Genomic DNA, 9706 nt, shown 5'->3' with positions numbered 1-9706 from the left:
GCAAATGGCTGAAAACTTGGATGCTATGAATGGTGGTGGTTGGGGGTATTTATAGCCCCAACAACCAAACCAACCGTTGGGGTTGGGCTGCTGTCGATCGGTGCACCGGACAGTCCGATGCACCACCAGACACTGTCCGGTGCGCCAGCCACGTCACCCAACCATTAGGGTTCTGACGGTTTCGACCATTGGAGCTCTGACATCTTGGTGCACCGGACAGTCCGGTGCTGCACCGGATAGGCACTGTTTATTGTCCGGTGCGCCTCTGGCGCCTGCTCTGACTTCTGCCACGAACTGTAGCTCTGTCAGGGCACTGTGCAGTCGACCGTTGCGCTGATAGCCGTTGCTTCGTTTGGTGCACCAGACAGTCTGGTGGCACACCGGACAGTCCGATGAATTATAGCGGAGTGCGCCTGGAGAAACCCGAAGGTGAGGAGTTTGAAGTCAATCCTCCCTGGTGCACCGGACAGTCCGGTGCGCCAGACCAGGGTCCTCTTCGGTTTCTTTTGCTCCTTTCTTTTGAACCCTAACTCGGATCTTTTTATTGGTTTGTGTTGAACCTTTGGCACTTGTAGAACTTATAATCTAGAGCAAACTAGTTAGTCCAATTATTTGTGTTGGGCAATTCAACCACCAAAATCATTTAGGAAAAGGTTTGACCCTATTTCCCTTTCACACTTATAGAAATTACCCAAGGGCACATTTCCCTTTCAACAGTTCTACCCCATGTTAATAGAACAAGCTAGGTTTAGTGTATTTATATTTTATCAAAGTCCTTGTTTTTCGTTTATTTATGTCACTTTTACAGTCACGCTTGTCTTTATAATTGCTTCTATTTGATTTTATTGTGAGGTGTTTGTGTTAACTTCGAGAGAACACCAACACACTGCTTACTGACGGAAGGGCTCTTTAGTTCTTTTAGCTTTTTTTTGGGGCGAACGTTACATGTTTGCATGTTCCAAAGCAAATGTCAGAAATCAAGTTTTATCTGTAGAGGTTTGCTTGCATCCTTGAGGCCATCCTCCATTTTAAATGGTCTCATATTCCATTTCCTTGGGTAGTGGCATCGCTGCATTGAAACTTTGGGACTGGCCATGAGACATATATTTTCTTCTTTCAATACTTATGATGATTCCATGCTAAGTTCCGGTGCTTTGGAATACTTGATTGTTTAAGTCTTCTATTGATTTCTACTGTCTATTCTTCTGCCTTTTCTCTTGTTATTAACTGTTGAACTAGCCTGGCTCTACCTTTTTTGTTATTAACTGTTGAATTGACCTGCTCTACCTTTTTTGTTATTAATTGTTGAACTGACTTGGCTCTACCTTTTTTGATATTAAATGTTGAATTGACCTGGGTTGCTGCCTTTCATTTGCAGATAATGCTGGAGTGATTGTGAATCCCAAGGGTGATATGAAAAGTATGAATTGTCCACTATAATTCCTCCAGCATTGGGCCTATTCTGTTTGGCATGGCATGACAAACTATCAAATTTGTCTTGCAGGTTTCGCTATCACTGGACCTATCGGCAAGGAGTGTGCTGATCTTTGGCCTAGGATTGCTAACGCAACAAACACCATCGTTTGAGAGCTTGTTGGAATATGTTCAGACTTCTATATGATCATCTTATTATCAGTTGCTAAGAGTGCTATTGGGCTTAATGGGCCTTTTATGTTTGTTCACTCAATTTTGTAGTAAACAGAATTTGGTATACCAAGGGGATCTATATAACAATGTATGCCATAAATTTTCTGACTACCATTTCTCATGAAATTCTTATATTGTTTATATTGCTTTGGTGACAGCAAAATTTTTGGTAGTTAATTTGTTTCCCATCCTTTATGTTTGTTCACTCAATTTTTATTTGTTTCCCATCAAGCTGAAATGTTTTAATGTCATCATTCTTCCTCATTTGTATGAACATGTACAAGAGTTTTTTGTGATTAGTTGTGACAATCAACCGAGTTCTTGTTGCATTTCCAGCGAGTTACAAGCATGTAAAATATTACATTTCCATGCATAATATTTTTTATATGGATCTAACTTGTGAGTCATTTTCATAAAACAACACCAAGGATGAATCCATGTTTGTTACCAAATATATGGATTATGAAACTTTTTCTCATAACAGTATAACACACATTTTGTATATGAGTTATCATGGTATTATATGTTCCATTGCAACGCACGGGCACTCACCTAGTATATCCATTATTTATTTAGTCAAATGAGATATTCCCATAAAAGAAATCAAACTGTAAATTTATGTTCAAATGCTACAATATGAATTCAATGTACTTACATTCATATATTTATATTAATTATTTTATTCCTTTGTGTTAGGCTAAGGTCCAAAATGTGTCATGCACACATTCATTTTATTTTAGAAAAGGATATATTAGTTTTGAGTATGTGATCCAAATTTTTTAAAAAAATGAATATCCAATCCCTTAATAATTATCCAGGAACATTTTGCTTCATATGTTTTTAAGGAGTGCAAAACACTTAATATGTAATTCTTACCTCTAGTTATTGTCCTTCCATCTATACTTGTATTCTTACTAATTTGACTACTGACGTGAAAATACAAGAATCCCAACATGAGGTTCATTTTCTTTTCTGTATTTATTTATTTTATTATTATTTTTTCTATAAAAAATTTGGGCTTTACATCTATCCTATTCATATGTCTGAAACCAGCAAAACAAATTGCCGAAAGAATGAAAAGGGAGGAGACCTTTATAGAAAACAAAAGCAAACAAAAAATAGGGGTTTTGAATCCACATATACCAATCTTGGTGCTGCCATGTTTGAAACAAAAATCAAACTATGAAAAAAGGGGGCATTCCAAGAATTGAACTCCGGACCTCTCGCACCCAAAGCGAGAATCATACCACTAGACCAAATGCCCTATTGGTAAAAACAGCAATTCTTATAATTATATGTGGTAACAAGTAGACTTAGTACAATTTTCGAATCCACATATACCAATCTTGGTGCTGCCATGTTTGAAAGAAAAAATCAAACGATGAAAAAAGGGGGCATTCCGAGAATCGAACTCGAGACCTCTCGCACCCAAAGCGAGAATCATACCACTAGACCAAATGCCCTGTTGGCAAAAAACAGCAATTCTTGTAATTATGTGTGGGAACAAGTGGACTTAGTACAGTTTTCGAATCCACATATACCAATCTTGGTGCTGCCATGTTTGAAAGAAACACTGTATAGTAGAAATTGCTAGAATTAGCGCGGTTTCAACATCTATATATCTATCCATTCACATGTCTGAAACCAGCAAAACAAATTGCCGAAAGGACTGACAGTTTGGGTCAAAGTCAAAGCTTCGTCTACCAAGGGATGCGATCTCGCCTCGTCCGAGCCCGGCCTCGCGAGGGAACAGTGGTCCTGGACGAATTCACGTCTCGCCCGAGGGTCTCCTCAGGCAGTGAGCATGCCCTCGGCTCAGCCAAAGGCAAGCCTTGTCGTGCAAGCGACCTTGGCCAAATCGCCTTACCAGCCGACCGTATTGCATGCACATTTAATGCTGGGATCGCCTGACACCTTATCCTGTCACGCGTGCCTCAGTCGGCAAGGCCAAAGTGACCGCAGTCACGTCGCCCTTTCACTGACCGATCTGATAGGAAAACAGCGTCGCCCGCCCCACTCCGGCTGCTGTGCCAACCACCCGGGCAAAGCCGACAACGGTCAAGTTCAGCCTCGGGCGCAATAGGAAGCTCCACCTCGCCCGACCCCAGGGCTCGGCCTCGGCCTCAGCCTCGGGAGGAGATCTCCGCCTCACCCGACCCCAGGGCTCGGCCCCAGCCTCGGCCTCGGAGGAGCCGCCGCCTCTCCCGACCTCAAGCTCAGATCGACCACGCCACAAGGGATACATTGTGACACCCCAGGTGTCAGTTTCGTGTTATGTCGGGAGATTTGTCCCTAACACGAATGCTCAGTGAAAATTTCTATTTCTCGATCGTGTCTATCTCTGTCTATCAGGCTTTCTCATGGAAGTTCACCGAATTCGGAGTTAATCGATCGCGAGAAACAACCAATTTTGGAGCCGGTTAAAACTTTTAATTCTCGGAACAAATGCATACTCGAAGATCATTCTCGAAATATAAATCTCATCTGAAGCTCTTTAAATCAAACTCTCAACGGCTGTTATTTGATCTGAGCCCGAGTCTAATTTTTTCGAACCTTGATCTATGTTCGACTATTTTATTCGGATCCGTACTCTCAAACAGAATACTCAATATGTCGTCCTCTAATCATTTTTATCCGATTCGGCCAAATATCTTATGTCCGAACCAAATTCACAACCCGCATCGACAGTGCTTTTAAAAATATCACGATTCGCCTTCTCCGGCTAAAAAAATCCAAAGCCGATCAAATCTTAAGACGATTTATTTTCAAATCACGCGTAGGGAATTATTTTCGAGCAAAGTCAAATCAAACTCTCGACCAAGTTAATCGCGTAGTCGTCCGTTCGTCCGAATTCTGTTTCACTCTGTTCCGCGTACAAACGAATTCCGCACGAGCATTTTTATTCCGAAAAATAATTTAGCACAACCCGATTCGTGTTTTGGGCCAAGCCCATTCTAGCCCAGCCCAGCCCGCTAAGGGAACCCTAACCCTAGGGCTCCTTCTATAAATACGGACCCCTTCCCTTACACTTGGCTTTTATTCACCTACCCCCTAGCCGCCACCTTCTTCTTTTTCTCCCTGTCTTCTTCCACATAGCGTGCAGCAGGGAGCTCAGCTCCACCTCCCTGCGTGCTCTCTGCCTCCCATGGCCGACGGCCTCCACAGCGCAGCAGCCATGGCGCGGCACCCTCCTGCTGTCCCCTTGGTCGGAGTTCTGCTCGGCCAGCAGCCATGGACGAGCTTCTTTTCTCTCGTGCTGTTCCCCTGCGTGCAGGGAGCACCAAGGCCAGCGCCCCCTTCTCCAATGGCGCCCTTGCTGCAGGAAGCCGCGTCCTTCTCCTCTGCGCAGGGCGCCCGACCTCCCTGCGTCTCCCTCCTCGCTCCCCTCCCCACGGCCACCTCCCTCTGCTCCTGCCATTTTCCATAGGAGCCGAGCTTCTTCTACCTGCAGCAGGCGCCCCCCTGCAACTTCCATGGTCGACGTCCAAGCTCTAGCCCCTCCCTGCGAGCTCTCTCCTCTTGCTGCCGGGCCGAGCTCGCTGTTCTCCTTGCTCCATGGCCACCAGCAGCAGCTCGCCCACCTCCGCCCTCTCCCAGCCAGCGCCCCATCTCCGCTCAGTCGCCTCTGTGCGCAGAACCTTTCTTCCCCGCGCCGTCTAGCTCCCTGGCCGAGCGCTCCACCGTTGAAGCCCATTTGCCGACGCCCTCCCCAAAACAGCAAGTTTCAGCGCCTCCTAGCCGCCCCCTATGCTCGGCACCCATGGCGAGCAGCCCCCGGCAGCGAGCTCCTCCCTTGCATTGCTGTCGGACGTCGCCGCCGCTGCCACTACCTCGCTCACTCGTCGCGCAGCGAGCTCCACCACCGACCCTCGCAGCAAGCTGCACGCCGCAGCAGCATGCTCCTTCGCCTCGCGCGTTGAGTGCTCGACGAATCGCCGCAGCGAGCCACGCCCTCCGGCGTCGATTCGGTCTCCCGTGCGCGACGATGCGTTCGTCTTCACGCCACGTGTGCAGCAACCATGACCGGGGTTTGATATGGTGAGCCGAGGTGTTAATTTGTTGTTTGATCGAATATATATATATATGTGTGTGTGTGTGTGTGTGTGTGTGTGTGTGGCTGCGATAGTTCTTTTTGTGCAACGTAGGGATTGGTCGAGGATGTATTAATTGTTGTTAGAATATTCTGTCGTAAAGCAGGGTGTTAGATGTGGTAAATTTGATAAAGCGTAAAGCATACTTGGTGGTTTCCGCAATCGGCTAATGAGTTGGTCTAGGATAATTATATTTATGTATTCATCGTTGGTGTAGGTTAAATGAGGTGAAAATGTAAATTAAGTGACATTTAATTGGTGTCGGAAGGTGAGATAGGTTAATTCAGAAAAGTGAGTTATTAAACATGTGTGCCGAAGTGCGTTGTAGTAGTGATTGCGTAAGTGGAACCGAAGTGTCCCAAGCACATGCCGGGATATGGTTGTATTTGAGATAATACATTATAAGTGTTGCGTGATATAAGACTCGATCATTATAGTTAATATTGGTTTGGCCTGTAGAGAGGTGGTGACATGCCGACGTAGTCGTCGCTTCCTCTATATTTATAAGTCGAGTCGTAACGATGCGTCTTATGCGCTAGGTAAATTATGCTTCGCATATGGTGTATGATTGTGCTCACAATTTCGAGTAGACGCTTCAAGTAAGTCAAGTAGATTTGTGTTACAAGTGTGTAATGGAGTTAGTTGTTTTATAAAAATTATTGAAATACTCGGTTCGTAGGATAAACATGTATGTATTCATGATTGGGAGTAAATGCATGGTGATTTCGAGTTGGAGACTAGTAGTTTACGGTTCGTATAAATGGGTCGATGTGCGAATATACTTGTGAACCTGTGTGTTTATAAAAATGTTGTAGTATATGTTGTGTCTCGGATTGCGGCGATAATACGCAAGCCGACGTGTATGCTATCTAGCGGGCTGTGTCGTTGTTCTAGCTAGCTGACTGGTTTGATGACTTTAATTAAGCTCGTAGTCCCGATGAATTGCTTGTTGTAGTCTAGATGTGCATGGTGATGATCGCGGGTAAAAATCTGTAGTGCTCATGTGGTGTCTAAACTAAAATGCGGACTAGTGGGTGAAAAGCGCTTAGATATAAGTATATGTCGGATTTGATGATTGTGGTGAATGTGTTTGTTAACTGAATATGGTAATTTTAGTGCACTAAATGATTTGGATAAAATTTGTAAGTCTACTTGTGAGTCCTCATTTAATTAATTTAACTCTAAAAAATGGTAAAGTGCTAGAATGATTCAAGTCTCTAGAATGCTGCAATTCTTGAATTATATAGAAGCTGGAATTTGTTGATTGCTGTTTTGGGCTGCACGCATTGTTTTCGTTGTGCTGTTTGTTTGATAAACCAAATCATGTTTTCTGTAGAAAGGTCATATATAAGAGTTGTAGATAACATGGTTATCTTGCTTGTACTAAAATTTGACAGCCATAAACCTAATCGTTTAGGAGTTATGCTTTTTACAAATTCAGTAACTAAATCTGTCCACTTTCTGTACAGATTTCAGAAACTGCATTATTTGCTTAAGTTAATTTTACAATCTATTCGTGGTCATTATAAGAAAGTTGTAGGTGCTTTTCTTATCTTGCTTGTGTTAAAATTTCACAACCATAGGCCTAATAGTTTAAGAGTTATGAATTTTACAAACTGCTTGCAGTGTTCTGTCCACTGTCAGAACAGATTTCGAAAACTGTAATGTTTGGTTTGATTAAACCTGGAATCACTTTTTGGTGATTATAGAAGTTATGTAGTACTTTTGCTAAGCTTTCCAAAAAGTCTTGGATCACTCTAATTGGTGGTATGGAGATTAAGTTCTGAATGTTTGAAGTATGAAATCTGAATCTGTCCAAATCTGGACAGCAACGCCTTCTGGTGTCTTTTATCCTTAATTGCATATTGAATCACCATGAGATGTTTATAAATAATTTGTAGAACATTGAATTAGCTTTCCATAAAGTCTAAGATCGTTTTGTTTGGATGTCTGAATCTTCAGTTGTGAATTTTTGAAGTCGCAAGTCTGAATCTGTCCAAATCTGGACAGCGCTGTTGTATTAGCACGTTTTAACCTTGTTAGGTGTTGAATCATGTTGAGGTAAAAATACCAAAGTTGTAGTTCACTTTTAAATATTTTCAGAAAGTCTTAGTTTGCTATTTTTGGATTAATATTTGAAGAGTTATGATTAAAACAAGTAGCTGCTGTGTTGCTGTCCTAAAAATCTGCACGTGCTCAAATGAATATTTAGTTCACCATTTTGGCTAAAAATGCTTAGTTAGCACTTAACGGACATAGACTTGTGATGGCTAAACTTAGGTTAACATGTGTTTCATGATTAATGTGCTTGCTTGCTGTAGTTGATTGTGATAGAGGAGTCCATCGACATTGATGCATCGGTCCTCTATTAAACTTGTGTTTGTGATGCTTTTGTGTGATCAATAGAAGAACTAATGAAAAGCCGTAGCAACTAAATAAATGCTTGTACGTGTGATATCATGTTGCGTTGGTTAATTGTAGGTAGTGATCGTCGTCTTTCCAGTGGTAGTGTTTGCGTATAGTTGTTGCAGTGTCTTACTAATTAATGTTTAGTTCGCCACTGTGTCTTGGTATATCTTGTGCTACTTTCATTATATTCATACATATGCATCTTGCACCTCATATAGGACCGAGAGATGATGATCAAGCAACTGATGTGGTGCCAACCACAAGACGCAGTTGGTGGACGACCTGAAGAATGATGGACATAACCAGGATTTGCTCGCCAAGCGAGTACCTCCCCCAGCAACACTATCTAAGTGTTAAATTAAAGGCAAGCCCTGGTTTTATGCATAACCTATTATTTATGCTATTTTACTACACTTAATGTTTGTAGGCTTGTATTGTGCACTTAAGTGTAGGAGTTGTTTGAAACCCTAGTTGCATGATCTCAGGAACCCCATTGAGATGAATACTAGTATGCTAAGACGAGTAGCTGCTTTATTAAATAGGATCTCGGTAGAAGTCGAGTGATTTTTCTAGCACTCGCGCGAGGTCAGGAATTGGTTGTATCCACTTTCTTGTCATATTGATGTTGGTTGTGGGCAACAATCCATGGGGATTGGTTGTTCACGGGACAAATAAACTGGAATAAGGATTAAGGTGTGGTACCGTGAGTCAAGCGTTTGAACGTACTAAACATATGCCGAGAAATATGGTAAATCGGTAAGCCTAGTACCTGAGTGAACCTGCCCGCAGATTGCCCTCCTCACGCGACCTGAGACGTGGTCTCCCATTCCAGTTATGGTGGGTACAAGTGCGGTCACTGCACGACGGCAGTCGGGGTCAGTGGGGCATTGTACGCCAAGGCGGTGAGCCCCTTTCTGTTGGAATCCATGGGGACGGTTGATGTGCGTGGGGACGGAGTGCCTCGCCGCGTCGTGTGTTTAGGTTTACCTTGCAAGGTTTAAAAACTCGATTCGAATCGTCTGCTTCTCGCAGCTAATGAGACTGCTTGATCCATGCTGCTACATTGAGTAACAAGTGGAAATATGATGAGTTGATACAAGATGTTGATTGCTAAAAATGTTTGCTACTATGTATGAGTAGACAGTACACATTTAGCCTTAAGAGAGTCACACTTAAATTTGACAAAGTTAAAACTTGATTTAAAAACTCAGCTAGTGCTTTTGGCAAACCAAACCCCACAACCAAACAGCTGCATGTCTAGAGGTAGATGAGTAGACTCCTCACACCGGGTAAGTCTAGCTGAGTATTAGTATACTCAGCCTTGCTTGTGGCATAATTTTTGCAGGTACCTCCTTGATTTGGTTGATGGTGTGACTTGGCCTCCATCCCCGCCACCGGGATAGATGGTCGAGTGGGTTATTGCTTCCGCAGGAGAGGACCAGGAGGAGTAGCGCGGCCAGGCTTCGCCATGTTACTCAGTTTTCTCCGTTAGTTATTTTCGCTGCATTAAAATTTATGGTTATTATTTCTGAAACTCCGATAATGTAATCACTAATTAT

General features: G+C 43.1%; 1 non-coding gene across 1 annotated transcript; it reads right to left on the bottom strand.

Moving 5' to 3' along the window:
* Positions 1 to 3038: 3038 nt before the first annotated feature.
* TRNAP-UGG (transfer RNA proline (anticodon UGG)) lies at positions 3039 to 3110 on the bottom strand. Its single transcript has one exon. It is a non-coding gene; the product is annotated as a tRNA-Pro (tRNA).
* Between the last annotated feature and the right edge of the window lie 6596 nt (positions 3111 to 9706).

Source organism: Zea mays, chromosome 4 (genome assembly GCF_902167145.1).
Source record: "Zea mays cultivar B73 chromosome 4, Zm-B73-REFERENCE-NAM-5.0, whole genome shotgun sequence".
Taxonomy (NCBI): domain Eukaryota; kingdom Viridiplantae; phylum Streptophyta; class Magnoliopsida; order Poales; family Poaceae; genus Zea; species Zea mays.
This window is presented reverse-complemented; position numbering and strand designations above follow the sequence as displayed.